Source organism: Trachemys scripta, chromosome 1 (assembly GCF_013100865.1).
Source record: "Trachemys scripta elegans isolate TJP31775 chromosome 1, CAS_Tse_1.0, whole genome shotgun sequence".
NCBI lineage: Eukaryota > Metazoa > Chordata > Testudines > Emydidae > Trachemys > Trachemys scripta.
In genome coordinates this window covers 250,612,770-250,639,371 of record NC_048298.1, presented here as the reverse complement: position 1 = coordinate 250,639,371, position 26,602 = coordinate 250,612,770, and the positions used below count along the sequence as shown (strand labels likewise).

Genomic DNA, 26,602 nt, shown 5'->3' with positions numbered 1-26,602 from the left:
AGGCAGGTATCCTTGGTCCTCTCCTAAGCTGGCTGTGAACATAACATCAACAAATTGGGGAGAGCCCAAAGGAGAGCAACAAAACTGATACAAGGTTTGGAAGACAAGACTTACAAGGAAAGGTTGAAAGAATTAGGCATGTTTAGTCTAGAAAAGGGTGGGGGGGCATGATAAGTCTTCAAATACATAAAAGATTGTTATAAAAATCATGGTGATCAATCGTTCTCCCTGTGCACTGGAGCGTAGAACAAAAAGTAATTGGTTTAGTTTGCAGCAAGGGAGCTTTAGATTAGATATTAGGAAAAACTTTCTAACTATATGGATAGTCAAGTAATGGAATAGGCTTCCAACGGAGGTTATGGAATCCCTGTCACTGAAGGTTTATAAGAACAGGTTGGACAAACACCTGTCAGGGATGGTCTAGATATACTTGGTCCTGCCTCAGCAGCATGGAGGGCTGGACTTGATGACCTTTTGAGGTTCCTTTCAGCCCTACATTTCTATGATTAAGCCCAATCTGCAGCAATAGGGCACCTTTAGTGTGGACTACTATAATTATCTTTCCACTTTTGGTACACCCATTTCTGAACACTAGAAGCTTTTCTTTAAATACTGAAGGAAGGAAGGAATGTTGGCCAGGACTGGGGGGTTATCCCCAATTCCTTTATTTAGATATTAGTCCCCAGAAAGAATGTAAATACAACCTAATGTAACATGCTATTAACTAACAAAGACCAACTCCCAGCTATGAAATAAAATAAAACTACAATGGAAAAACTAAGAATAAATCTATTAATCATAATGTTGCAAAATGGAATTGCTAACATCCACCTGGACTGCTATTAAAGACACTGAAAAAAGACTTTAACATTGCACTGTAAGAAGTTCTTCAATGTAGACACCTGTCAGTGTTGCATTGTAGTAACATATAAAGGTTTAGATAGCGGCTATAAGTCACTGGCTGTATTATAAGGAAGGTCTACTCATCATCAGCAGTTCCCAGACACATTGTATCTGAGATAGACTCAATATCTCTGCTTCTATTTCATTCAGCCCGTTTATAGGGTTTATTGTGAGTAGGGTGACCATATTTCCCTATGCTGAATACGGGATACTTGGTAAAATTACTCGTATTCAAGTGAGTTCAATGGCAATCAATCAGAACTATGCAGTACAAACATTCAAATTAACATCAAGTTGATGAGACCTTATTAAAAATAAATATTGAGTAGTTGGATTCTTTTTATTAACCTTCTTATCTTTAAGGCTTTAGGGCTCACATGGGGAGAGGTGACAGACACACACTCCCATACACCTCTCTCACACAGGGCAGGTGACCAACTGACCTGACCCTCCCTGCCCATTGCTCTCCACCCTCCATGCCTGGCTGGGCCCCCGGAATGGACCCGTATCTCCTGGTACCAGGTGCCATGTCTTCCCGAGGAAACACATGGGGGGCGGCACGTGGGTCACATGCCCCACCACCACATTTCTGCCAGGGTTCACACCAGAATGTGGCCAGCAGCAGCTTTTCAGCACTGTGCGGGAGGGAAGGGATGGGAGCTGATTCCAACTACGGGGCGGGGGAGGGGAGAGAAGGGCTGACCTGGTCCATGTTTTTGCAGAGCTCATCTCTTCCCCCCACCACCCGCTCGCTCCCCTGTGGCTGGAAGCAGCTTGTCCCTTCCTCCCTGCACAGTGTTGAAAGGCAGCTAACACCTCCAGGCTGCTGCTGGCCACCGACATAACCCAACCACCTCCGGCTACAGCATGGGCAGGAAGGGGTTAAGCTCTAAGGCTGCATTGTGCACCAGGGCCCAGGGAATCTGCCTGCAGGGGCTTCAGCAAACCTGGCCAGAGAGGTGGCTCAGCAGGGGAGGGTGCCTAGGGGATGGAGCAGCCCCGCGCTCCTTGGGGGCAGGACCCAGGGCAGGGCGGGTGGGTGAAGAGGGTGCTAAGCCCCTGTCCGTGGGGCTGCTGTGGAGCCTGCAGGGTTGGGGCACGAACAGGCTGGAAATCGCTTCCCCCCTCCCCTTGCCAGGGGTGGAGAGGCTTCCCCGTGCAGTGCTGTGCGAGGCTTTGGCACATGCAGGGCTCGGCTCCTCCTGGCCAGCGCCCCGGGCTGAAGGGTCTTGGGCTTTCCCCACGCGCTGAAGCTTCGCCCTACTACCAGCCTTGCACACCCACCCCCATTGTCAGCCACTGGACCCCCCCACTCACTGCTGGTGGGCGGGCGTCTGGCGAGCAGGGATCCGGCCAGCAGCAGGAACTGCCAGTACTGATGTGGTGGAGGGGAGACAGAAAATACGGGACAATTTGCCCGTTTTTAAGAAAAAGTCAGGACACTTGCAGGAGGGCTTAAATACGGGACTGTCCCTTTAAAAACGGGACATCTGGTCACCCTAATTGTGAGTTTCTCTCCTTATCTCACCAGTGTGCTCTGTCCACAGTGGAAGGAGGTTGGAGACTTGGCCTTGCCTTTGCCCCAGCCTATGTGGTTTCTAATATTGCTAGATACACCCAGGCCCACCGAGAGTGGGTTCGTGCCCCGGTGAAAAAAAATTTTCGGGCCCCCGGCAAGGGCAGACTGGCTAAACAGGGCCAACGAGAGGGGGGGGAAGCCGGGCCTCGGGCCTCCTTCCGGATCGCCGGGCCCCGGTAATTTTTACCGTCTTCCCCCTCTCTCGTCGGCCCTGGATGCCCCTAGTCCCTGCACACCAGGACCATGAGTGGAAACTCCTTAGGTTCTCTTGCCTTCATTCACACATATGCCCACCATAGGCCCATCTAGCATTAAGTAGCCATTTAAGGCCTTGTGGACATCAAACACACAACGTTCCTTCTAGCAACAGGGCTAGAATGCTACAGAACATGGAAACTCAAGAAATATGAGATTCTAACATATATTCTATAGACTATGTTAAAATAACATGGGCCAGAGCCTTAGCCAATGGAGCTAGTCAGCTATATGGATTTACACAAGCTGAGGCTCTGGCCTTATATATTTCACAAGGTCATTGAAAACAGGAGAAGTGAGCACATTTAAAAGTACTTCCTTACATATTTACTTCAGGCTGTGTATAAACTAAGGTATCCTGCCATGAGTCATGGACAGCTTCCTCAGTGCAAATGATCTGGGAATTGTTGATTTAGGTTCACAACTTTAAACATGTTAGTTTTAATTTCCTTGTAAGGGTTTCTCTCTCTTAAATCTTGGAAGATCCCAGAGTGCATACTTACCACTAAAGAAGGCGGAATAGGTCTATTCTACTTCCACACAGTTCACCTTGCATCTGCATGCCCTGCACATTTGAGGTATTAAGCCTCCAGAAAGGGTTATGGTCTGACTGAAGGATGGCAGATTTAATCAAATACATAAATTGTTCATATGCCACCATTTGAAGCAGGTAGCTTGCTGGGCTGTATAATCAGTGCAAATTAAAGCTGAAGCAACGTAAAGCCTGTAAACTTGAGTAGGTATATAGCCAATGGGTGGAAAGTTCTTGACTGTCATTGTCCAAAGTGGCACATTTCAGTACGGTTTGTTCAGATAAAAGAAAACCACCTACTTCTGAGAACAAGAATTAACAGGCATGATGTAATTGGTACCCGCTCTTGGGGCTGCGCTCCCAGAGTATGATTAGCACGAATTCTTCTAGCTTTAGAATTCTAAAGCCATTAAGCCACCTCACTGCTGAGTGTTGCATGCCGGCCCCTGCTGGGAGGCATTGTACCTTCCAGTAGCCCCTGCTGCCTCTTGCAGTCAGCTCTTTTTCAGGCAAAAGTGAGAAACAAACACCAGAAAATGCAACCCAACTTTGTGGGGACAGTGGGTGGAGATTTATTATTTAAAAAAAAAACCACACAAAAGACCAGCATTTTGCTCCAGGGATTTCTCTCTAAGAGGATTACACAGCAGTAAAATTTTGTTACAATCTGGCAATGGTAACGTTTAGGTTTCAAAGGCACCACATGATTAGATCACCTGAAAACAACCATGTTTAGACATGATTCTGTAGGAAAGTGCTGCTAGCATGGGCCTTTATTCAACTCTCATTGACGTCAGTGGGCGTTTTTGCTGTGGGATGCAATGGGACTAGGACCATAGTCTCCATTCATTGTAGCCAGGGATAAATCTGGTAAAGACAATTATAATAGGCTGCATGTGATGCATATTAAAAATTCTTACAATGCTGCAGAAGATCTGTAGCCACTTTTCATACTTTAGTATTTCAGCTAATAAACTGTTTTGTGCTCTGAGAAAATAAATTAAATCTTGTTTGTTTATTTTAAAAGACTGCAAGCAAGACTGGGAATCCATTGTGGTAGGCAAACACAGTAAGGGAGATGCTCCCGAGAAGAGTTTTTATAATCTAAGTAGACACTGGAGACAAAGGATGGGGGATAGTGAGTATTACAGTCTCCATTTTACAGATGGGGAATGGAGGCAGCAAAAGATTAAGTGACTCACCCAAGATCTGTGGCAAAGTTGGTATATTCTGAATCTCAGACCAATTCCTTAATCGTAAGACTTACATAGAGGAAAAAAAATCACTCTCAAAATTAGATTTACCTGAAATAAGTTTGGAGCCCCATGAAGGCAAAGCAGCATGCCAAACAGCACACTAGTTTAAAATGCAATATAATTTTAAATTGACAAAACCGATTACTTGAAATTTAATTTGAAAAAAATTTCAGTCCCAGGCTCCTTGCTAAATATCTCCATGGAGTGAATGTTTATGGTTGTCGTTTATAGGGATTCACCTAGAAGCCGATAAATGAATTTTCAACTTCAATTCTGTGCTGTCTAATAATTCTTTTGCAAAGGGGTATTGAACATCTCACGGGATTGGGAATGCAGAGCTTCTCAGCAACTAGGCTGCCTGTTCAAATTCAGCCAATGTCAAGAGAGTCTGAAAGTTATTGCCACCTGTTGCAATGTGAAATTATTTTGGTTTCAGTTGAGTTCATGGTGGCCAGGTGTCCACGTCCCAAAACCCACCACCATTAATTAGTTGGCATCTTTGTTGACCTTAATTGACAACCTCATTGCAGGAAGGAAGCCAGTAACTGAATGGACTTGCATCTATCCTCTCTTCCGAGAGAGAGTACCTGCAGTGTCGGGCTGAGGAACCTTACTTGGTAGGAAGGTGGGAAGAAGCTGCCCTGCATCCGCCCATACTGTATCTGTCGATGAAGGTTGTCATACTCCAGCCTGTCAATCCTGCACCTTTCCTGGGTATGACATTCTCATGAACGCTTCAACAAAATTTGGAAAGCTGCTTGTCCAACCATTGCAGTAGAGCAGGGCAATAGTAAAGCAATGCAACTGTGGGTCCTCGACGGAAGTATTGACAACACAGAAAGGTGGTACTTCATGCTGATTTCATTCGAGTCAAGTAGTGGCATGTCCACAAGTGTGCAGTGGCACTCCAAGCCCACACAAATTAAGAGGTTCCCTTGCTCATAATTTTCTCCAACATTTTACAGGAATATGGGGGGTAGGTGGCTGCAGTATGTTTCTGTCCATCCAATCAATACATCTGTTTTGTAGATGCAATTAACGCATCTTTATGAGCTAAAGATTCTGACAAGACTTGTCAAATTTGGCAGAGGAGGTTTGAGTTAAGATCTAATCAGAATAATTGTCTTTAGCACAGACCACCATTTAATGTGATGATGATGATGATAAGTAAATTTGGCCTAGAAAATAGGACCCAATTAATTCCCTTGGGAAAACTCAGTGCTGACAGTTGCAAAATTTACTTTTTAAAAATCAAACAACTCTCCCTTTAAAGAGATGCTAGGAGCAGTGGTCTCCAAACTTTTTTGATCGCGCACCCCTATCAGTAAAAAATTTGAGCACGCACCCCCTGCCGCACTGGCTCTAACATTTTTGCCGAAGCAAAAAAAAAAGGGGCTCCTCCTGCCGCGCGCCCCCAAGGATCCTCTTGCGCACCCCACTTTGGAGACCACTGTGCTACAGAATAAAGGAAGATTAAACTGACTGAAAGTAATAGGGGGAAGGACAAGAGGGGAGAGAAATTGGGTTTCTGGTCCATCTGGATGCCTTCCTTGCTCTTGGTTTCTCTGCAATCATTCTTTTACCAGAGTCACTTTTTGTTTTCTAAATACAACTGCCTGCAATAACCCAACCCACCTTCACTGCATGTGGAATAAAAGTGAGCCAATCATTAGGCTTTACATGTATTCAGTATGTGGCATGGCTTAAATGGAAGAAAAAAATTGTACAAGTGATTGATGTGTTAAATTTCCCCTTCCCGTCAAGTAAAAAACAATTTTTTGCCCACTGTTGACTAGTACTAAGAAATGATTACCTGGTTTTTACTGTAATTCCACAGAAAGCTATTCCTCAAATGAACCGTACTATATTCCTACTTGGGAAAGGGCCAAGATATTTATTTTTAAGGAAGCATCAGGAAATGTTGAATATGTTCAGTTACAGTTCCTAATTCAAAAAATATTTTTTCAGCTGTATTTCTTGCAAATGTCATAGGACAAATTTCTCAGTGTGCATCTTTAACTGCACACTGAAAATTTGGAGGTGCATCAATTTGCATATCTGAAGATTAGCCTATATCGCATTAGCCCGTGGCAGTACAAGTAAGTTATGCAGTTATAAGCTTTGGCATTGCAAAAACAAGATTGTGTGAGCTCACATAGATGCACCTGCAAATGTTGGTAATTGCTGAAATTTTGGTCTTGTATGACCTGTTATAAAATCTTCTGCCCAGTAAGTTTTTCCCCAGGGATTTTTCAGAAGATATACAGTGCCCCATGTTACTCTTTCTAGTCAAAAACTAATTTCCCCATCTCTCTCCCTTAAAAATGGCTCCAGAATTATCATTAAATATAAGGATTATTCTACTAAATGACAGCTAGACTCTTAGCAGAGCACGAGTATGTTCTTTCCCCCCACAAACAGATCAAGTAAATCCATAATTAAATGCAGGATTCACAGGCTGGATTGATAGAGCTACAGGCTGCTACCACCTGACAATGTCCTCTCCACAAAAATTTTCCTATTCTAACAAATGTCTCCTGCCACTTTTAGGCTGAAAATTTCATGAAAACTGGTTTTCTTGTAGTATCTTTGTGCCATACATCAACCTTTTCGGTCCTATCTAGGGTTAGCCCAGTGATGTATTGTAGAGTGCTATGGGACAGTGTTAAAGAATCACATGGCCACTTTCTTTTGGAATTGAACAAGGAACTTTGTTAGAATAGGAACAGTATCATCCATAAAGCTACATTCTGCTTCTCTGCAGAACCTCTGCCTAGAACCTTCCCCAATACCTCTCTTGCTTGGCTTCCTAATAGTACACACTCCTCACAGAGGGCGGTTTTAGGGATCCTAGAAGCAACTTGTTAATATTTTTCCACTAAAGTAAGGGAAGGATTGAAGAGACTTTCCTATTTTTAATGGAGTTCAACCCCGGATACTGGTCTCTAGTGCCAGAAAAGGCTTATCACCAGGGCTCATGCAAATATATTTGAAGAGCTCATATTTTGCTGTTGGAACCCAAATAGAGCTGTAGATTCAGCTTTGCTTTGTGTGAACACTGCAGTTTTGGACTTCATTGAGGTTCCAATGGAAATGAACACTATCAGGTTAAAGCTACACTCTTAGCAACAAATGAATTGCTAGATATAGACATATGGCATAGTCACAATATATTTTCAGTGTAATATGGAGCTATTTAGCCTCACAATTCTAGCACTAATGGGCATTAGCAACACTGCTAAATCCAGGACCACACACTTTGAGTCAAATAATTCCATTTCTAGTTTTGTGTTCCATGCACTGCAATAGACAATCTTCTCTAGCAATACATCCGAGAATCCAGTCTCCTACTAAAGAGCAAATTACAACAGATTCATTTATGGAGAGGCACACAGTGGAGAATTTCTAGTCTTTATAATACATTTTCCCTTGATTACATGAACAGTTCCTAAGTCACTCTGCATCACTATACCAAATGTATAGACATCTCATAGACACTTTTATGTATGGGCTTTCTCTTGCCCTTCTTTTTTCCTCACTTGCACCAATTTTTACACTGGTGTAAGTCCTCTGAATTCATTGTGGTCCTACGCCTGATTCTTGCTGATGTAAGAGAAAAGAATGGGACCAAGTGACTTCAATGTGATTAAGATATGTCTACAATGCTCTAGCCCTTTGTTCATGCTGCAATGTGCTAAAACTTTACTGTCCACCAAACTTGACTGTCCAGAGGACAAAGAAAGTCAGCCCATGGGATTGTGGGATACTTTTGGTGGACTCCCAGAGCATGAGCTCAGTGGGACTGTGACTACACTGAAGAGCAACAGGGCTTTAACCCTAGGTCCCAGCTTGACTCAGGCTCAGAACCTCCACTGCTGTTGTTGGGTAGAAAAGGTTCCATTTATTAAGTGAACATAGTCGCCACCTTGGATTGGTAAAAGGACAACCTGTCTTCCATCTTGGCACCCCTTCTCCTTCAACTTTGGCACTCTTTTCGAGTTTGGCGCCAAAGCAAGGAAAAGGTGGGAAAGGTAGTGTCTCATATCCGTAAAATCTGCCTAGCAACAAGGAATGTATATAAGGGAGTGTTCACCCTCTGAGGGGCATTCTGTGTCTCTGGATACTGTGAGAGCAGGTCATCCCAGTGAGGCATAGGCGCCCTCCCACAGTGTACCAGCCTTGCTATTAGCTAGAGTCCTAAGGGAATAGGACTTTAGGTGAACCAGCAATACCTACCAAAGTTCTCTTAACTTACCTCCACTCACCTGTTCCACCATCACATGAGATAGTGTTCGCATTCAGCATGCAAGACAACGAGATCAAGAATAGAAGACAGAAGACACCATACTGAAGATCTACTTACCAGTCATCAAAGTTCCTGAGGTCCGATTCCTGTTGTGGCTCCCATCTGTGTTCCTGTTCTCCTGTCCATGTCTGCAAGACATGATATAGTCCTTCTCTGTTATTTCTGTAAAACCCCACTGGGTAAGGGTTTGGGGTTTGGGGTTCATCCCCATTTCCATCATCTGTGTTAACAACCGAGCAATTATTCTTTGTGTTATGTTAGTTGCAGGGAGTCCTAGTTTGTTGTTGTGTATCTCAATAAACACCATTTTGTTGTTCGCAACCTTAACCTGTCGGTGTCTTAACTACACTAAAACACCATTGATAGATGCGGAGGTGGGGTAGGATACTGCAGATAGCCCATCTTCTGTGAAGTAAAACCTAATCTTAACTGTCTCGAGCTAACACCATGGGGTCCTGGGACCCTGGGTTAGTGTGATTGGTATGTAGATAGAAGGGGACCTGCATTTGAACTCCACACTTACATTGAAGTGTAGACATACCCTTAGTAGTAATGGGGGGGTTGTAGGTTTTAGTATGTTATATAGGCCATTAGCTATCACTAGATTCATAGTTGAGCATGGCACTTAACAAACACATAAAATAAGTGGTCTTTGCTGTGAAAAGTTTACAAGATATCTTAATACAGAAAATGGCAAGAAAAGAGAAGATAGTGGGTAAGTAGGACAAAAGTCATGACAGTAACTCTTTTAAGTTACTTTGGTTACTAATGCTGGCATCTTGGAAGTTCAGAAAAAAGTTTGTATTTGTGTGGTCTTTGTAGAGAAGAAAACCTATCCCAAAATAACAATAAAGGAAGCTCACAATTGGTTTTATTACAGTGAGAATTCCAAATCCACCCAACATTCATCAAAGCATAAATGAAACTAGGAAGTTGCTTAAACTGGATCTGTTGAGGTTCATTTTGAGTGGCAAATTTTAACACTAATAAAATCAATTCACTCACTGAACAGTTGCAGATCTTGCAATAGTGTTTTTCTTTTGAAGAGAAGATGCTGAATGAACTTTTTAAAAGTGTGTCTGAGCTTTCCTGTATGAATGAGTCAGAATTCTGTTGTTTAAGGTAAAAATGTCAAATAAATAAAAATTCTTCGGGCAGCAGGGTAAATATACATTTTCTGTGTAAACCCTACTATGACTTCCTTCATTAAGCTTTATCTTACAAAGCTACCAGCATTATTTACTCTTGATTTGATCTTGTTTTATTCCATATTTAAAGCCAAAAGGCTGTAATTCAGTGGCTGCTTTAAAGTATGCTCTGTGTGCTATTATATTTGCATAACAGCAGCTTTCAAAGAGGCTACTGGTTTTCATAAAGTGAGTTGCTCAGATGATATGAAAATCTTGATCAGATTTATGACCTGTTTGGAATGCTGTGTGTGTTCAGTGTGATACAGAAGGTATTTAGCCACAGAGCGTGAAACTGCCCTTTTCACAGGGACTCGTATAAGGCCTATGGGGAATTTCAGTGGTACAATGGCCTCTGCTCAGGAATTTATGTATCCTCCTTAAAAGTGGAAATTGCCCCTGAAGAGTTCATGTCATGAGAATTCATCCCATTACATTTACATCTAGGGTGACCAGACGTCCCGATTTTATCGGGACTGTCCCGATATTTCCTTGTTTGTCCCGCGTCCCGACCGCACGTCGGTTGGGACGCGGGACAAACAAGGAAATGCGCCGGAGCCTGGAGCCCGGAAGTGCTCGCACCCCCCCCGCCCCGACTCCACCTCCTCCTCCCCCGATTGGCTCCCTCCCCGAATCCCCCGCCTCTTCCGCCGAACTCTTACTCACCCTGGCCCCGCGCTTCCCCTGCGTCTCCCGGGCCTCCCTCCAGCGCTTGTGGAGGAAGGGTTTTGTTTTGTTTGTTTGTTTTTTTGCCCCGCCCTCCCGCCACGTTCCCCCCCCCCCGCATCATCCTCCCCCTCTCCCCCCGCGTCCCGATATTTGACTTGGGTGATCTGATCACCCTATTACATCAGACTCAGTGCCTGCTGAGAAAGGAATTTGGGAGTTCTTTAGATTAGTACTGATTAAAGTGCCTGATCCTGCAGACACCATGGCTTAACCCAGTGGTTCTCAAACCTTTCCAGACTATTGTACCCCTTTCAGGCGTCTGATTTGTCTTGCGCACCCCAACTTTCACCTCACTTTAAAACTACTGGGTTACAAAAGCAGACATAAAAATACAAAAGGGTCACAGCACACTATTACTGAAAATTGCTTACTTTCTTCTTTTGTCGGTATGAAATTTTAGTTTGTACTCACTTCACTAGTGCTTTTAATGTAGCCTGTTGTAAAACTAGGCAAATATCTAGATGAGTTGACGTATCCCCTAGAAGTTCTCTGGCCTTGGCTACACTCGGGACTTCACAGCGGCAGCACTGTGAAGCGCGAGTGTAGTCGCACCGCCAGCGCTGCGAGAGAGCTCTCGCAGCGCTGTATGTACTCCACCTCTCCGAGGGGAGTAGCTTGCAGTGCTGCGAGCGAGCATGCAGCACTGTAGGCACTGATTACACTGGCGCTTTACAGTGCTGTACTCGCTGCGCTCAGGGTGGTGTTTTTTCACACCCCTGAGCGCAGCAAGTTGCAGCGCTGTTCAGCACCAGTGTAGCCAAGGTCAGTACTCCCAGGGATACACATACTCCTGGTTGAAAACCACTGGCTTAACCTCTCTCTTGTGAATAGTCCCAATGAAATAATCAGGACTAATGCATATGTTTAACTTTATGCACTTCACGGGTGTTTACTGGCTCAGGGCCTTAGCCTTATCATTCAATGCTCTCAGAAATCAGACACCCCATCATGCCCCAGAATCCCTTAAAGACAGAGCGGTTCTCATACCAGTTCTCTACAACAGCTCTTCCAGTATAAAAATAAACAGTTGTTGTCTGAAGAGCTCCATGGAGAATCCATCCTATCATCTGCTCTACAAAGTGCTCATTAAGCAATGCAGACTGTCGGCTGTCTAGAACAGTCAAAATTAATATTCAATGTTATATTTAACCAGCAGAGCTTGAGTAGTGCGTATATTTGGTGTAAGTAAGTTACAGTTTAGAAATAAGTTGTGCTAATTAATTTAATCTTTGTAAATAAATAAAGAAAATAAACAGGTTACTGATGTATCATTTGATATTGATAAATTCTTATGAAATTTGATATTTGATGAATTATTATTTCAAATTTGTTAAAAGTTAAATTACGACAACTAATCATTTGTTTGCTTGTATATTCCTGTAAGGAAATCATTAATGCCTAATGATATCGTTGTCATAGGTCACATTAGAAACTTTGTTGAAATCGATGGGAAATTACCAGTATGACCTACCATTTCTAATAGTTGAAGCATTCAGGGCAGATATTTCTGTTGTAGAATTCTCTTTTTAAAATGTGTATGTTTAGTCTGTGAAACTATTCCGTTTTTTTATTAGTAAAAGTCTTTAAAGTGAAATCCTGGCCCAAGTGGCAAAAATCCCATGGGCTTCAGAAGGGACAGAATTTCTTAGAATCATAGGACTGGAAGGGACCTCGAGAGGTCATCTAGTCCAGTCCCCTGCACTCATGGCAGAATTAGTATTATCTAAACCATCCCGGACAGGTGTTTGTCTAACCTGCTTTTAAAAATCTCCAGTGATGGAGATTCCACAACCTCCCTAAGCAATTTATTCCAGTGCTTAACCACCCTGACAGTTAGGAAGTTTTTCTTAATGTCCAACCCAAACCTCCCTTGCTGCAAGTTAAGCCCATCGCTTCTAGTCCAATCCTCAGAGGTTAAGAACAATTTTTCTCCCTCCTCCTTGTAACAACCTTTTATGTACTTGAAAATGGTTATCATGTCCCCTCTCAGTCTTCTCTTTTTCAGACTAAACTAACCCAATTTTTTCAATCTTCCCTCATAGGTCATGTTTTCTAGACCTTAATAATTTTTGTTGCTCTTCTCTGGATTTCTCCAATTTGTCCACATCCTTCCTGAAATGTGGCGCCCAGAACAGGATACAAGACTCCAGTTGAGGCCTAATCAGTGCAGAGTAGAGCAGAAGAATTACTTCTCGTGTCTTGCTTACAACACTCTTGCTAATACAGCCCAGAATGATGTTTGCTTTTTTTGCAACAGTTACACTGTTGACTCATATTTAGCTTGTGGTCCACTATGACCCCCAGATCCTTTTCTGCAGAACTCCTTCCTAGGCAGTCATTTCCTATTTTGTATGTGTGCAACTGATTGTTCCTTCCTAAGTGGAGTACTTTGCATTTGTCCTTATTGAATTTCATCCTGTTTATTTCAGACCATTTCTCTAGTTTGTCCAGATCATTTAGAATTATAATCATAGGCGTGCTGAGCACATTTCATTAGGGTGTGCACCCAGGGAGCCCTGCCCTAGCCCCGCCCCCACCCTGCTCTAGCCCCGCCCCCATCCACTCCCTCCTACTTCCCACCCCCTGACTGCCCCCCTCAGAACTCCCAACCCCCCCTGCTCCTTGTCCCCTGACTACCCCCTCCTGGGACCCCTGCCCCTAACTGCCCCCCAGGACCCCACTGTGACGGGTTGGATCACAGAAACCCCCTTAGGAGCTGCCACCCGATGTGCAAAGACTACCCCTGCTTCTGTTTTCCCTGCCAGCTCAGGACTCCAGCACCCTGTCTTGCTGAGCCAGACACTCCCGTCTGGCTCTAACACAGATCCAGGGTCTGAATCACTTGTCCCAAAGCTGCAGGTTTACTTGAAAACAGCTCACAGTAGTGTGCTTGCCTTTAGCACTCAGATGCCCAACTCCCAGTGGGGTCTAAACCCAGATAAATCCGTTTTACCCTGCATAAAGCTTATGCAGGGCAAACTCATAAATTGTTCGCCCTCTATAACACTGATAGAGAGATATGCACAGTTGTTTGCTTCCCCCAGGTATTAATACATACTCTGAGTAAATTACTAAATAAAAAGTGATTTTATTAAATACAGACAGTAGGATTTAAGTGGTTCAAAGTAGTAACAGACAGAACAAAGTAAGTCACCAAGCAAAATAAAATAAATGCACAAATCTATGTCTAATCAAACTGAATACAGATAATTTCCTCACCAGTTCCAGAGTGCTCCCTTTTACAGGCTAATCTCCTTTTAGCCTGGGTCCAGCAATCGCTCACACCCCCTGTAGTTACTGTCCTTTGTTTCAGTCTCCTTCAAGTATCCTGGGGGTGGGGTGGAGAGGCTCCTTCTTTAGCCAGCTGAAGACAAAATGGAAGGGTCTCCCACGGGTTTAAATAGACTCTTGTGGGTGGGGACCCCCCTCCTCCCTCCTATGCAAAGTCCAGCTCCAAGATGGAGTTTTGGAGTCACCTGGGCAAGTCACGTGCCCCTGCATGACTCAGTCTTTACAGGCCGACGCCATTGTCCACGTGGTATCTTGCATCAGGAAGACTTCTTATGTGGATTGGAGCATTCCAAGATGCATTGTTCCCCAAGTGTTTCCTGATCAGGTACTTAACCTGGCGACTTCCTTCCTAAAGAAGCTGACCAAATGCCTCCCAAAGCTTACTTAGAAACCAAGCAAGCATACAGCCCATATTCTTAACCTCAAGTAGAAAATGATATATATATGTACAAATAGGATGAATAGATATAGTAGACCATAACCTTTACGGAGATATGTTACCTGGCACAGGCAGCACAAAACATATTCCAGTTATGTCATACATACATTTATAAGCACCCTCTCCCCATAAAGCCTTATGGGGTACACTGTCACACCCATCCCCTATCTAAGCCTCCCTGCTCCTTGTCCCCTGACTCCCTCCTAGGACCCTACCCCCTACCTGTCCCCTGACTGCCACAACCCTTATCCACACCCCTGCCCCCAGACAGACCCCTGGGACTCCCACGCCTATCCAACCACTCCCTGCCCCCTGACAGGACCCCCAGAACTCCCAACCCATAAAACCCCTGTTCCCTGCCTGCCCCAACCCCTCTCCACACCCCTGCTTCTTGACAGCCCCCCCCAGAACTCCCAACTCATCCAACCCCCCCAGCTCCTTGTCCCCTGACCATCCCCTCCAGAGCCCCCCCAACTGCCCCCCCAGGACCCTCCTTTCTCCCTGTCCCCTGACTCCCCAGACCCCTATCCACCCCCCGCCCCCTGACAAACCCTGGGACTCCCATGCCCCATCCAACTCCCCCTGCTCCCTGACTGCCCTCTCCAGAGACCCCCTCCCAGGGATCCCCCCCCCCTCCAACCCACCCTAGTCCCCGTCCCCTGACTGCCCCCACCCCTTATCCAATCTCCCTGGCCCCGGACCCCTTACCATGAGGCTTCTAGCAGCATGTTTGGCTCCGCGCAGAGCCAGACATGCAGTCCCGCGGGAGCGGGCAGCCTCGCCCCTCAGAATGCTGCACGCATGGCAGCATGGCTCCGGATGAGTGGGAAGCGTGTCTGCATCCCCGCGGAGCCAAACACTGCCCCGTGGGAGTGTGCAGCCACGGCCCCAGGGGAGGGGGGAAGGCATGGGAGGAGCCGGTGGCTTGCTGTGCTCGGCCGGGCACTCCAGCCCGGGAGCAGTGACCCCGCGGCTTGCCGCGCTGGGAAAGTGGGCCCATTTGCCCACCCCTGAATTAGGGTGTGCCTGGGCACACCCGGCACACCCCATGCACATGCCTATGATTATAATCCTACCCTCCAAAGTACTTGCAATCTCTCCCAGCTTGGTATCATCCACAAACTTTATAAGTGTACTCTCTATGCCATTATCTTAAATCAGGGATCAGCAACCTTTGGCATGCGGCTCACTAGGGTAAGCCCCCTGGCAGGCCGGGCCGGTTTGTTTACCTGCCACGTCTGCAGGTTTGGCCGATAGTGGCTCCCACTGGCCGCAGTTCGCCGCTCCAAGTCAATGGGGGCGGTGGAAAGCGGCAGCCAGCACATCTCTTGGCTCACGCCGCTTCCCGCAGCCCCCATTGGCCTGGAGCGGCGAACCGCAGGCAGTGAGAGCCGCGATCGGCCGAACCTGCGGACGCGGCAGGTAAACAAACCGGCCTGGCCCGCCAGGGTGCTTACCCTGGCGAGCTGCATGCCAAAGGTTGCCGATCCCTGATCTAAATCATTGATGAAGATAGTGAACAGAACCAGACCCAGATCTAATCTCTGCGGGACCCCACTCATTATGCCCTTCCAGCATGACTGTGAACCACTGATAACTACTCTGTGGGAATGGTTTTCCAAACAGTTTTGCACCCACTTTACAGTAGCTCCATCTAGTTTGCATTTCCCTAGTTTGTTTATGAGAAGGTCATGCGAGACAGTATCAAAAGCTTTACTAAAGTCAAAACATACCATGTCTACCACTTCCCCCCTATCCACAGGGCTTGTTACCCTATCAGGTTGGTTTGACATTATTTGTTCTTGACAAATCCATGCTGACTGTTATTTATCACCTTATTATCTTCTAGATGTTTGCAAATTGATTGCTTAATTATTTGCTCCATTATCTTTCCGGGTACAGAAGTTAAGCTGACTGGTCTGTAATTCCCCAGGTTGTCCTTATTTCCCTTTTTATAGACTGGCACTATATTTGCCCTTTTCCAATCTTCTGGAATCTTTCCTGTCTTCCATGACTTTTCAAAGATAATTACTAATGGCTCAGATATCTCCTCAGTCAGCAATTCGAGTATTCTAGGCAGAGCCGTCCCTAGGGCACGGCGAATCGGGGCAACCGCTCTGGGCCCCGCAGACTGGCGCAATTGGCTGGCGTGGTCAGTCCTGGAAGTGACAGATTTATCACTTCCACCCTGGGCCCCGCACCCTCCGCTAGGGACGGCCCTGATTCTAGGATGCATTTCATCAGGCCCTGGTGACTTTAAGACATCTAACTTGTCTAAGTAATTTTTACCTTGTTCTTTCCCTATTTTAGCCTCTGATCCTACTTCATTTTCACTGGCATTTACTAAGTTTCACCCTTAGAATTCTAGATTCTAGAGTTCCGCTACATTGTTCGTACATACCTAACCATATTACAGCTTCACTTTTTCCATCTCACCTTTTTATTTAAAAAAACAAACAAACTTGCCCTTTCCCCTCTTATGGCTTATGACGTACAGTGGAAAGACTGTCTTGCCTCAGGCTTTTCTACTTTTATTTCTCCTGTATCACGAGCATACCACGTCTATGAGAGACATAGAAAAATCATTGTTCTTGCCATAAGATTTGCCTTTCCTCTTCCCTCTCTTCCACCCTTCATTACTTTGTCACACAGATTTGCCTTGTGACTCTACTTTTTATTTCTCATACTTGGACACACAGAGACCTGCAGTGTGTGGTGATGACTAAATCATTATTCCATGGGTATCTAGCCTGACCTGTCTTTGTCATCTAGTGGTCTTTAAAAGTATGGAGTCTTTCAGTATCCAGGTATATTCCTCATTATTTATTGTGCCTTGTCCATCCATTTCTGACTTGCAACATTTTGCTCTTTGTTTTTAAAATTCCTGACTCAAATGTGAGCAAAGTTAATAATCTTGCAGATGTTCTACATCAAAACATATTATAGTTTTAAAACACAGTAAAAGGTTGTTTTTTTCTATTTATATTAATCTTCATTTGCACACCTTCAGGCTTTTAGCAGATAGTATCACTTTATTTTCATTAAGGCAGAAGTGGACCCTGACAGCTAACCCGGGTGTGGACTGACTGTGTACCAGTTCCTGAAGATTCTTGGCTTTTTAAAAAGTTGTTCTGTCTTAGTCCAAATCTCTCTTGCTCTTTTTGTGGGTCTGCTCATCTGTCACTGAATATTATTATAATTAATTATTTTTATTAACTTGCTCCTAGAGAGAACCGGCCCAGCTGAGATCAAGGCCCCATCAAAGCACTGCACAAGCACAGAGTAAGAAAGTCCCTGCCCCAACAGCTGACCATCTAAACAGTCAGGGCAGATAGAGGGCAGGAGGGGAAACAGAGGCATATGGAGGTGAAGTGACTTGCCCAAGGTCAGAGGCAGAGCTATGAATAGAACTCAGATCATCTGACTCTCTGGATGAAATCCCAGCCCCACTGAACTCAATGAGCTTTGCTGTTGAGTTGAATGTAGCCAGCATTTCACTAGATTGTGTTCCGTCCACAAGACCATACTGCAAGATCCTTTGTCTGCCACTAAGTAGAAATGCTGATACCTTTGGCTGAGACTTGTGTTTTTCACGCTCCCTCCCGTCTCATCTTTCCTCCTCCCTTTCTCCTCCTCTACTGTCAGCTTTCTCCCTGTTCCTCTTCCACGCTTTTGCCTTTCCCCTTCATTTAAAAATATTTTAATTTTTAGTTAAAGAAGAAAGTCAAAGTATGAATTTCACCAATATTTTTTGGTAACGAGCCGGGTTAAGTATCTTGGTGTCACTTTCAGTCACACCATTTCTCTAGAAAACCACAGGCTTTTTTGTTTTCATGAGATTCACAGACATCTCCTCTGCTTGCTCAGCCAATACCCCACTGGTCTCATGACTGCCTCACTACAGCTAGGCAGCATGATCTTGTGATCATGAAGCTCAACTAATGTAATCCCCTTTTAGCAGGGCTTCTTTAGCAGTCCCTTGCAGCCTGTTCGGAATGCAGAAGCATGCTAGCTCACTGGCTTGAGCAGACACGATTATACGGGGCTCAAGCCTGAAAGTTGCTAAGTGCTTTGGTCTGATCCAGCAAAGCATTTAAGCAAGCACTTAACTTCAAGCAAGTGAACAGTCCTAATCAATGGAGCTACTCACAAGCTTAATGTTAAGCATCTGCTTAAGTGCTTTGTTGGACTGGGGCCATAGCACTCAGCACCTTTCAGGATCAAGCCCATTCTCCCCCACCACTGGCACAGTTGGTTTTTTTTAAATCCTAAATGCTAAGCTCTGGCTATGACTGAGCCCTCGTTTTGCAAGTCTCCTCCTGGTATAATAGGTACATGCATTCTGCCACCACCTGTTTTCTATGGATTTGGGGGTTGTATTTGCTTTTGTGTTTCCAGGCATCCGTCTTAGAACATATCCCCAATTTCTTATCAAGGCCTATTTTAATGGTGTCTCTTATTATGCCCACTATGCTAATATTTCATACTGTTGCCACCCTCTTTCTGGCTTGGACTTGCTCATTCGTGTTTTGTATTTTGAATTTTAAGAGGTGGGATTTGTATGATGTATATATTGCATTTTAACTGTTTTTATGGTGTTGTACAGTGCCCTGGTGAACAATTCATCTTTGCTTTAAGGGCGTGATACTGGAATGGAGTTTCTCATTCATTTTTAGTTCAAAGTAAATATTCTTTTGTCTTCCAGGATGAAACAGACACCAACACATTGGTCAAATAACACAGCGCTGAGTAACTGGAACTTCCACTGGGAGCCTGGAAAGCGAAAAACAGTTACTAACAGTCTTTAAAACAGCATTAAAGGTTGCCAACTTGAGTTCATGCTCCCCCCCCCCCGCGCTTTCTTGAAAAATATCATTTTGAAATTAAACTCTCTGGCTGGGTGAGGGAGATAGGGTATAGTATAGCACAGAGATCGGCAACCTCTGGCACCCTGGTGGGCCGGGCCAGTTTGTTTATCTGCCACGTCCACAGGTTCGGGCGATTGCGGCTGGCCGCAGTTCGCCGCTCTAGAGCAATGGGGGCAGTGGGATGCGGCGGCCAGCACATCCCTCGGCTTACCCTGCTTACCCTGGTGAGCCGTGTGCCAAAGGTTGCCGATCTCTGGTCTAGGATGATGAATTCTAGGAATGGGCAAGAAACTAGTGAGAATTTCAAAATTGTGTTCCTTAACCAACAGCTAAATAGCAGCTCACAGAACAGCAAGCCAGATGCATTTTTCTAGAATTTAGGGCCAAGATTTTCCAAAGTAACTAGTGATTTTAAGTGTTTCAATTTTTGTATGCTCAAATTGACACACCATAAAGAGATCTGACCTAGAAACTGCTGAAAATCAGGGCTGTGTGCGGCATTTCTAACTAGGCATGCAAAATCACTAGTTACTTGTGAAGTTTTGGCCTTTTTTTTTAAGCTTTCGGTTTACCCAACATTCCTTCTTACTGCATTTGTTAACTTAAAAAAAAAAGAGTTATAGAACATTCATTTCCCTTCAATAGGTCTGAACCCTTTGTCCTCCACCCAAAACAGTGTTAACTGAACAGACAATGATTAGAAACAAAACACTTCTTGCTGTTGTTCCCTTCTCCTGCCCTTTTGTGACAGATTTATGTTCCCAATTTGCCTGTGGCATTAGGTTATCAGGCTGAGGCCGCAGGATTTTTAGGGACGGAGATGAAGAGCACACCAAGTGTTTAAATTTTAAAGCTTTATTAATAAAATAATAAAATAATAGCGGAGAGTGCTGGGGATTTTTTATGTTATTTAGAGGAAGGAAAAAGCAAAGCATTAATGCCCCAAGCTTTAACCCATTTTTATACGTACATTTGCACTACCCGAGGCTGGCCAAGCCTGAGCGTAACATAAGAAGAAGGGAGGGGAGGGGAGAGGGGAGTTTTTGTTTTGTGCACGGGTTGTTTAGAGTTTGTTGTGATTTTTTATTTGCTTTGGCATTTGGGAGGGTTTTTAAGTTTGGGGGTTTTTTGGGGTGTTTTTGTTTAGAGCTTTTTGGTTTTGGTGCTTTTTGTATTAGTTTAAATTGACTTTTTGTGAGGTTTTTTTAGCTTTTTTTAAAACATACCGGAGGCCGTGAGACGGTTATTTTTTGTTGTTGTTGATTTTGTTGTTTTATTTTATTTTATTTTGTTGTTGGGTTTTTTTGTAATTTTTTTAGCTTTTTTTTTTATGGCTGGTTGGGGGGGATGGATTTTTTATTTTATTTTGGGGGGGGCAGGTAGCAGAGTGCGTGCAATGGCCTTGGGCTGGAGTTAGCTTTTTATTTTTGGGTGTAGCTGGAACATGAAGTTAATTTGGTGCAGCTTTTTTTAGATTAAATGTGTGCTGCAACATTGTAAAGGAGGAGGCATTTGTTTGGAATACAGTTAGTTGTTTTTGGGTGTGCATTAAGGGCAGGAACACATCGGGTGTAATTTATGAAAAATTAAACACAACATAGTTAGAGATATTAACCATATTTTGCATAACCGCGGGCCAATGCACCGAAAAATTTTGTGCCTGAGAGTGTAACCGCAAATTAAGGGGCACCCTGGCGTAGGTGGTCCTCCAAACACACACAGAGGTATTGGTAAACACATGGGCCTTAGTGGGGGCGTATTTCGATGCCTCCCCTTTCTAGTAGATGTGTTGATTTACCTTATAAAAGCGGCTTGGCAGTGCCTTTTTTTTTACACCTTATTTGAGGGGGCTTTATAGGCCACAGCTGCCAAGTGTTGCCCTTTGCAATTCATATGTGCTGATAGTTAGAAGATGTAGTTAGCACATACCACTTAGCCATGTTATTGGGAGGCACCACCTTTTACATGTTGCGATGGACCTCCCAGTCCCAGAGGCAGCCTTCCCAAAGGCCTGGTTGGATTTTTATGGCAGGGGCCCTTCTGGGTTAATTCCAATTGGGATTTAATCGGGGAGGGATACGCAGGGCCACGGGACCTGAGGCTTTTGGCAGGGGGCGGCCCCTGGAAAAATACCCAGGTAATACGTGATGCCACATTTTAAGGATGCTAAGCCACAATTGCCCCGCACCAGTGGATAATTGACCTTTTTTTTAACCATGGCCAATTTTGAACAGTGGTAAAATTAACAAAGAAGGACAAAAGCGTTGGACACTCGAGGATTTTTATAGATATGTGCTACCATAGATACATTGTATTACAGTAATACATTTTGAGGCCTGAAGCAGCAAGAGCGGTGCCACCACTTTTGTTTAGGATGTTAAGGGCCTTTTGCTATTACTGCCTGGTTTTGTTAACAGAGCAAAAAAAAAGAAAAAGAAAGAACACTGTAAATGTTTTTTACTGGGGAAACTGAGGCACGGAGGATAAATTTTGTACATTATTAGTTTTTTTGCTTTGGCCCTTTTGCCATTATGCCCTTAGGGCTTTTAACCTGGTTTTTAATTTTTTTGTTTGCTGCCTGCCTGCTTGGCTGGGCCCGATCCTGTTTTTCTTGTTGAACCGTTTTTTTTTTATGGGCACAGGCTTTGTTTCACTACCAGTTTAGCAAGGGGGTGGGCTTCTTAACTAGCCCCCACCCATCCTGGTCCCTTTCCTCTTCATAATTACCCCATGGGGTGCTCTCCTCGTAGTTGGGGTTACCTTCTCCTCCTTTACCCACTGAACCTTTTCTTGGTCTTCATGAGGGCCGCTATAGGGGTGCAACAAGGTTCCGCGCAAAATTGAGGATCCTCACAAAGGGAGAGATCAAAGCCCTCACAAGGGTCACCCGAATCATCCCCCGTGAGGCTCGCCACCTGGACCGAACGCACGGCCAATTGACGTTTTAAATGTTTAATATTTTTTTATGGCGAGCACACTGCCGTTGCGGTGTATGCTGGGCACGAATGGTTAAGTTTTTGACGAGTCCCTGAAGGACCAGTACTTGCTTAGCCAGTGCTTCCAGGCGGGAGCATTTTGCCTTTTTCGCCTGGAAGTTCTGTCTTAAGGCTTGCAACTTGTTTTGGGCATAGGCTTGGGTTGTAGCCTCGTTAGTAATTTGCACTTTTAGTTGCTCAATTTTTACCAGCTTTTGGGTACACACCTCCTCCCTTCCTCCTAACTCCTCTTTCTGTCCCGACAACATTTGATACCACATGGCTGCTGCAGTCCAAATTAATCCCACAGCTTCCCCTAGGTTTTTACCCTTTTGCTTTTTTTACACGGAACCCCAGGGATTGTATCCCACCTTGGCGAGAGCCCTCTCCAGCCGGGAGAGGTCCTCATCCCCCTTTGAAAGAGGCAGCAGGGTTCCGTCCCTCTTTGCTGCCTCCCCCGTGGCTCAGTCCTCAGGTCCACCTGCCTCCCGGGACACCAGCAGGCCGTGCAGCCGGACTACCGTGTCCGCGTTCCCTAATGCCCATGCATCCAGCCTTGAACCCATCGTTGATGCCATCACCCACGACTATGGGACTCCCGAGTCCGCAGCTGTACCCTTCTGTTTTCTGAACACGTTATTACAATTTGTTAGGAACACTTTTAAGGTTTTTTTAATTACTCGAGATTTTACACTGCCCATACCGACCGGTACCGGGGCTTACAATGTTCACCCCCTGGGCTGGAGGGAGAGACACTAAGCCTCCTTCCGTATTACTTGGTTCAATACCACTGAGGGTCCATACACCAAAAACCTTTCCCGGGCATAGCGAGACACCCTATGTTCTTCTCTTTAATTTAGGCATGCTATGGTTTAGGATGTATGCACCAAGGATTATATGCGTGGAGCGAGACTCCCTGAGTCCTCCTCCCATTACCCGGGATTTCTACAACCCGGGGGTATACCCACCTGCACCCTATTCCCGCCAACCAATTTTTTTTTGACCTTGTTGTTTTACTTTTTTTTGCGGTCTCTGCAATTTTTTTAGCTTTTTTTTTTTATGGCTGGTCGGGGGATGGGGTGGACTCCCCCCTTCTTTCTTGGCAGGTAGCAGAGTGCGTGCAATGGCCTTGGGCTGGAGTTAGCTTTTTATTTTGGGGTGTAGCTGGAACATTAAGTTAACCCTTTTTTTCCCCCCTCTTTGGCCTTTTGTGGCCTGTAAACAAACCTTTTTTTCCACACTCACATCTTTAACCCTTTCCAAAATGCCTTGCGATGCTTGCAACAGCGTTAGCAACACACAATGCTGATTTGCCTCCCCAGGGGACCCCCTGAGGGAGGGAGCCACTGGGTTATGACACTTTGTCTATACATTGACTCTCTTTGCTGGTCTTCTGTGCAGAGAACTTGGGCTTCATGCTGCTTGTTTGACTCGTGTGGTTTCATGTTGACTTTTAGGATATGTTATGTTTTAGTATCATGTTATTTTAGTGAGGATAATACAAAATCATTTGCTGGCACTGCTACTACAATAGTTATAGATGGTGGAACCATTTTTGCAGATTGAAGAATAACATAACCCTATCCTAGGCAAGTGTCTTGAAGGGAAGATTAGACCATTTTAACAGGACTTCCTGGGTTCATTCAGTGCTGTGCCTCAGCATCTCATTTTAACTATGCTTTGGTCCCCATAGCTTTGATATTTTATTTCTGAAGGTTTCTTTGGAGTTTCTGTTTCTTCATGGGGGTGAACAGGAGAATTTGGTAATTTTTAAATGGCATTTTCATATTATTTAAATGTATGCCAGAAGGACTCAGGGTCTAAGCAGGGCCGGCTCCAGGCACCAGCTTAACAAGCAGGTGCTTGGGGCGGCCAAGGGAGAGGGGCGGCACCTGTGGCAATTCGGGGGTGGGAAGTCCCTCACTCCCTCTAGGAGCGAAGGACCTGCCGCTGAACTGCCGCCGCCGATCGCGGCTTTTTATTTTTCCCCCCAATTGCCGCCGCCGGTCGCAATTGCGATCGCGGCTTTTTTTTTTTTTTTTTTTTTTTTTTGCTTGGGGCGGCAGAAATGCTGGCGCCGGCCCTGGGTCTAAGGTATCCTCAGGTTGTGACACCCGATATGGACTGATTCTCCCTCCCCCATTCTCATCCCCCACTGGAGCAGTGATCTATAATTGAGCTTTGTGTCATAAGTATAATGTCAATTAGTATCAAACAAGCCTTGCACTTTCAGTGAGAGTTCCTTCGCTTTTTTCCTTAATTAATGGAAATTACTGTCTTTTGTATTTAGTTGGTTATATAGTTAGGGATTTCTTTAATACTCTGTTGAGGACCTTAGCAGTGAGGTTGATATCATTTGCAGTTTGGTTATAGTGTTTCTTCAGGAATATATTAATTAGAAATTCTGTGACCAAGATCTGCAGGAATTTTTGCATTTCTTTGGAATTCTGTGTTCAGATTTCTTGAGACACCGAAGAGGTAACTTGGTGATTTGCAGAGATTTGTGCTGTTTAAAGATGTAGTAGTATGGTTAGCCTGAAGTAATGTACAAAGAAAAATACTTGGCTGCTTCTGAAGTTTGCAACAGTATAGTCCAGGAATGAAATAGTTTCCCTAACATTCTTGACAGCCTATTGAACTAAGGAAACATGAGTATTTGTTTTCCGTGAGTTTTTGGTAAAAAGCATGCGTCAGCCAAATGTTATTCTTCAATATATAATGTAGCAACACCCACATCAGAAGAATCACCCACATAATTTCAGTACATGAATAATAACTCTAATGTTATTGCTTGCTAGAATTAGCCCTTTGTTCATACTCTACAGGTGCAGGTGCAAAGAATCTGCAAATAAGAGCAATGCACTGTCTGCATAGCGCAAACGTTGTGACTTAAAAGAATAATCTTTCAGTGTGGCCATCAAATTCAGCTGTTTGCTCTGTGGAGCTGACATCCATGAGATGGTTTGGTTTTCAACAGTTGAGTGCATCCACATAATGTAGTTTATTCCTCATGTGTTGCCTGCTTCAAGTATTAATGTTCATTCACTTGAGAAGTTCATGAACACTTAGGTTTACAACATAGATACTGAGGTATAGTGCATTCAACTTATCTGCCTGGCTCTGGGACTATTGTGGTAGTATACATTAACCTGTTTTGCACTTGAAAAGATACCCAAACACTCATTTTAATGTTTCAGTGGATTTTGTGGAAAAAAGGGGGAAGGAGGAGAGAGATTCATGTGTATTAAAGAATATGCAGTATGTTAAGGTGAGCGTCAGAATTCTTGTATGAAGTCAGGGTCATTGTGATTTTCTTCAAACCTGGGGTATAAACATGCTTTCTTCTAAAAATCCTGAAAAAGCCTACTATGAAATGAGGCACAAAACATATAAATGCATGTTCACACCTTTAATGTAAAATAAAAGGCACACATTGTTCAAAATGAAGAGCCTGCAACTCTAAGTAAAACACACAAATCCAATACTCCAGTCCCCTAACTAATTAGGTCCTCTATTCCTTTGTATCTGCAGATACTGAGACAATTACCAACTTTTTAATTTTTTTTTTTAGCATTTAGCTTATTACAGAATTTGCACCAAGCCACTCTGGAATGTGCTAACCACACACACTATTGGAGCTGAGCTGACTGGACACCTTTTAAAATTGACAGAATTCTGAATTCAACTGTCTACAATTCTGCTCCCACAGATTTCCCCCAGTTTGCATGCAGTGAACTCTTATACATAGATTTTGAGGTAGAACTCTGGAAGAAAGTCAATTATTAATGCTAGAAGAGAAAAGCATGCAGATTGTTTTCCCACTAGCCACATTACCTTTGCACAGGAGGAAAAGCAGTGGTGAGGTCTCCTATCTCATGTCAGTCTGTAGTGTTTTGGACAATGACAATGGGTATCAGCAGTGAGCATATATTGTCATTGCATTCAGGCACCATCAAGCATTCATAGTCACTGAGACACCCACACAAATACTGATAGACCAGACAAAGAAAGGAAATAATCATCTGGTAACATGCAGGAAAAAGAATGTGTGTGGAAGAGAAAGGAAAGAGAAATTAGTTTTCTATGTTGGAAGAAAAACTATAAATTGGAGACTTGCATACCATTACAAGAAGGATTCTGGTGTAGTTCTTATTTCCTCTTTTTCTTTCTCTTCCCCATTTCTTCTTGATGTTCTTTCTTTGTTAACTCTTGCAACATTGGCCATAGTTAAGTGGTGTTTACACATAACATTCAGTGAAAGGAAACAAATCATTGGCAAACA

General features: G+C 44.3%; 1 long non-coding RNA gene across 2 annotated transcripts in view; it reads left to right on the top strand.

Annotated features, from left to right (window-relative positions):
• LOC117871423 overlaps window positions 1-26,602 on the top strand; it is a 54,613-nt gene that overhangs the window by 13,244 nt on the left and 14,767 nt on the right. For both annotated transcript variants that reach the window (XR_004644233.1, XR_004644230.1), the window contains exon 2: window positions 19,183-19,298. This is a non-coding gene — a long non-coding RNA (uncharacterized LOC117871423). The remainder of the gene's footprint in view (window positions 1-19,182; window positions 19,299-26,602) is intronic.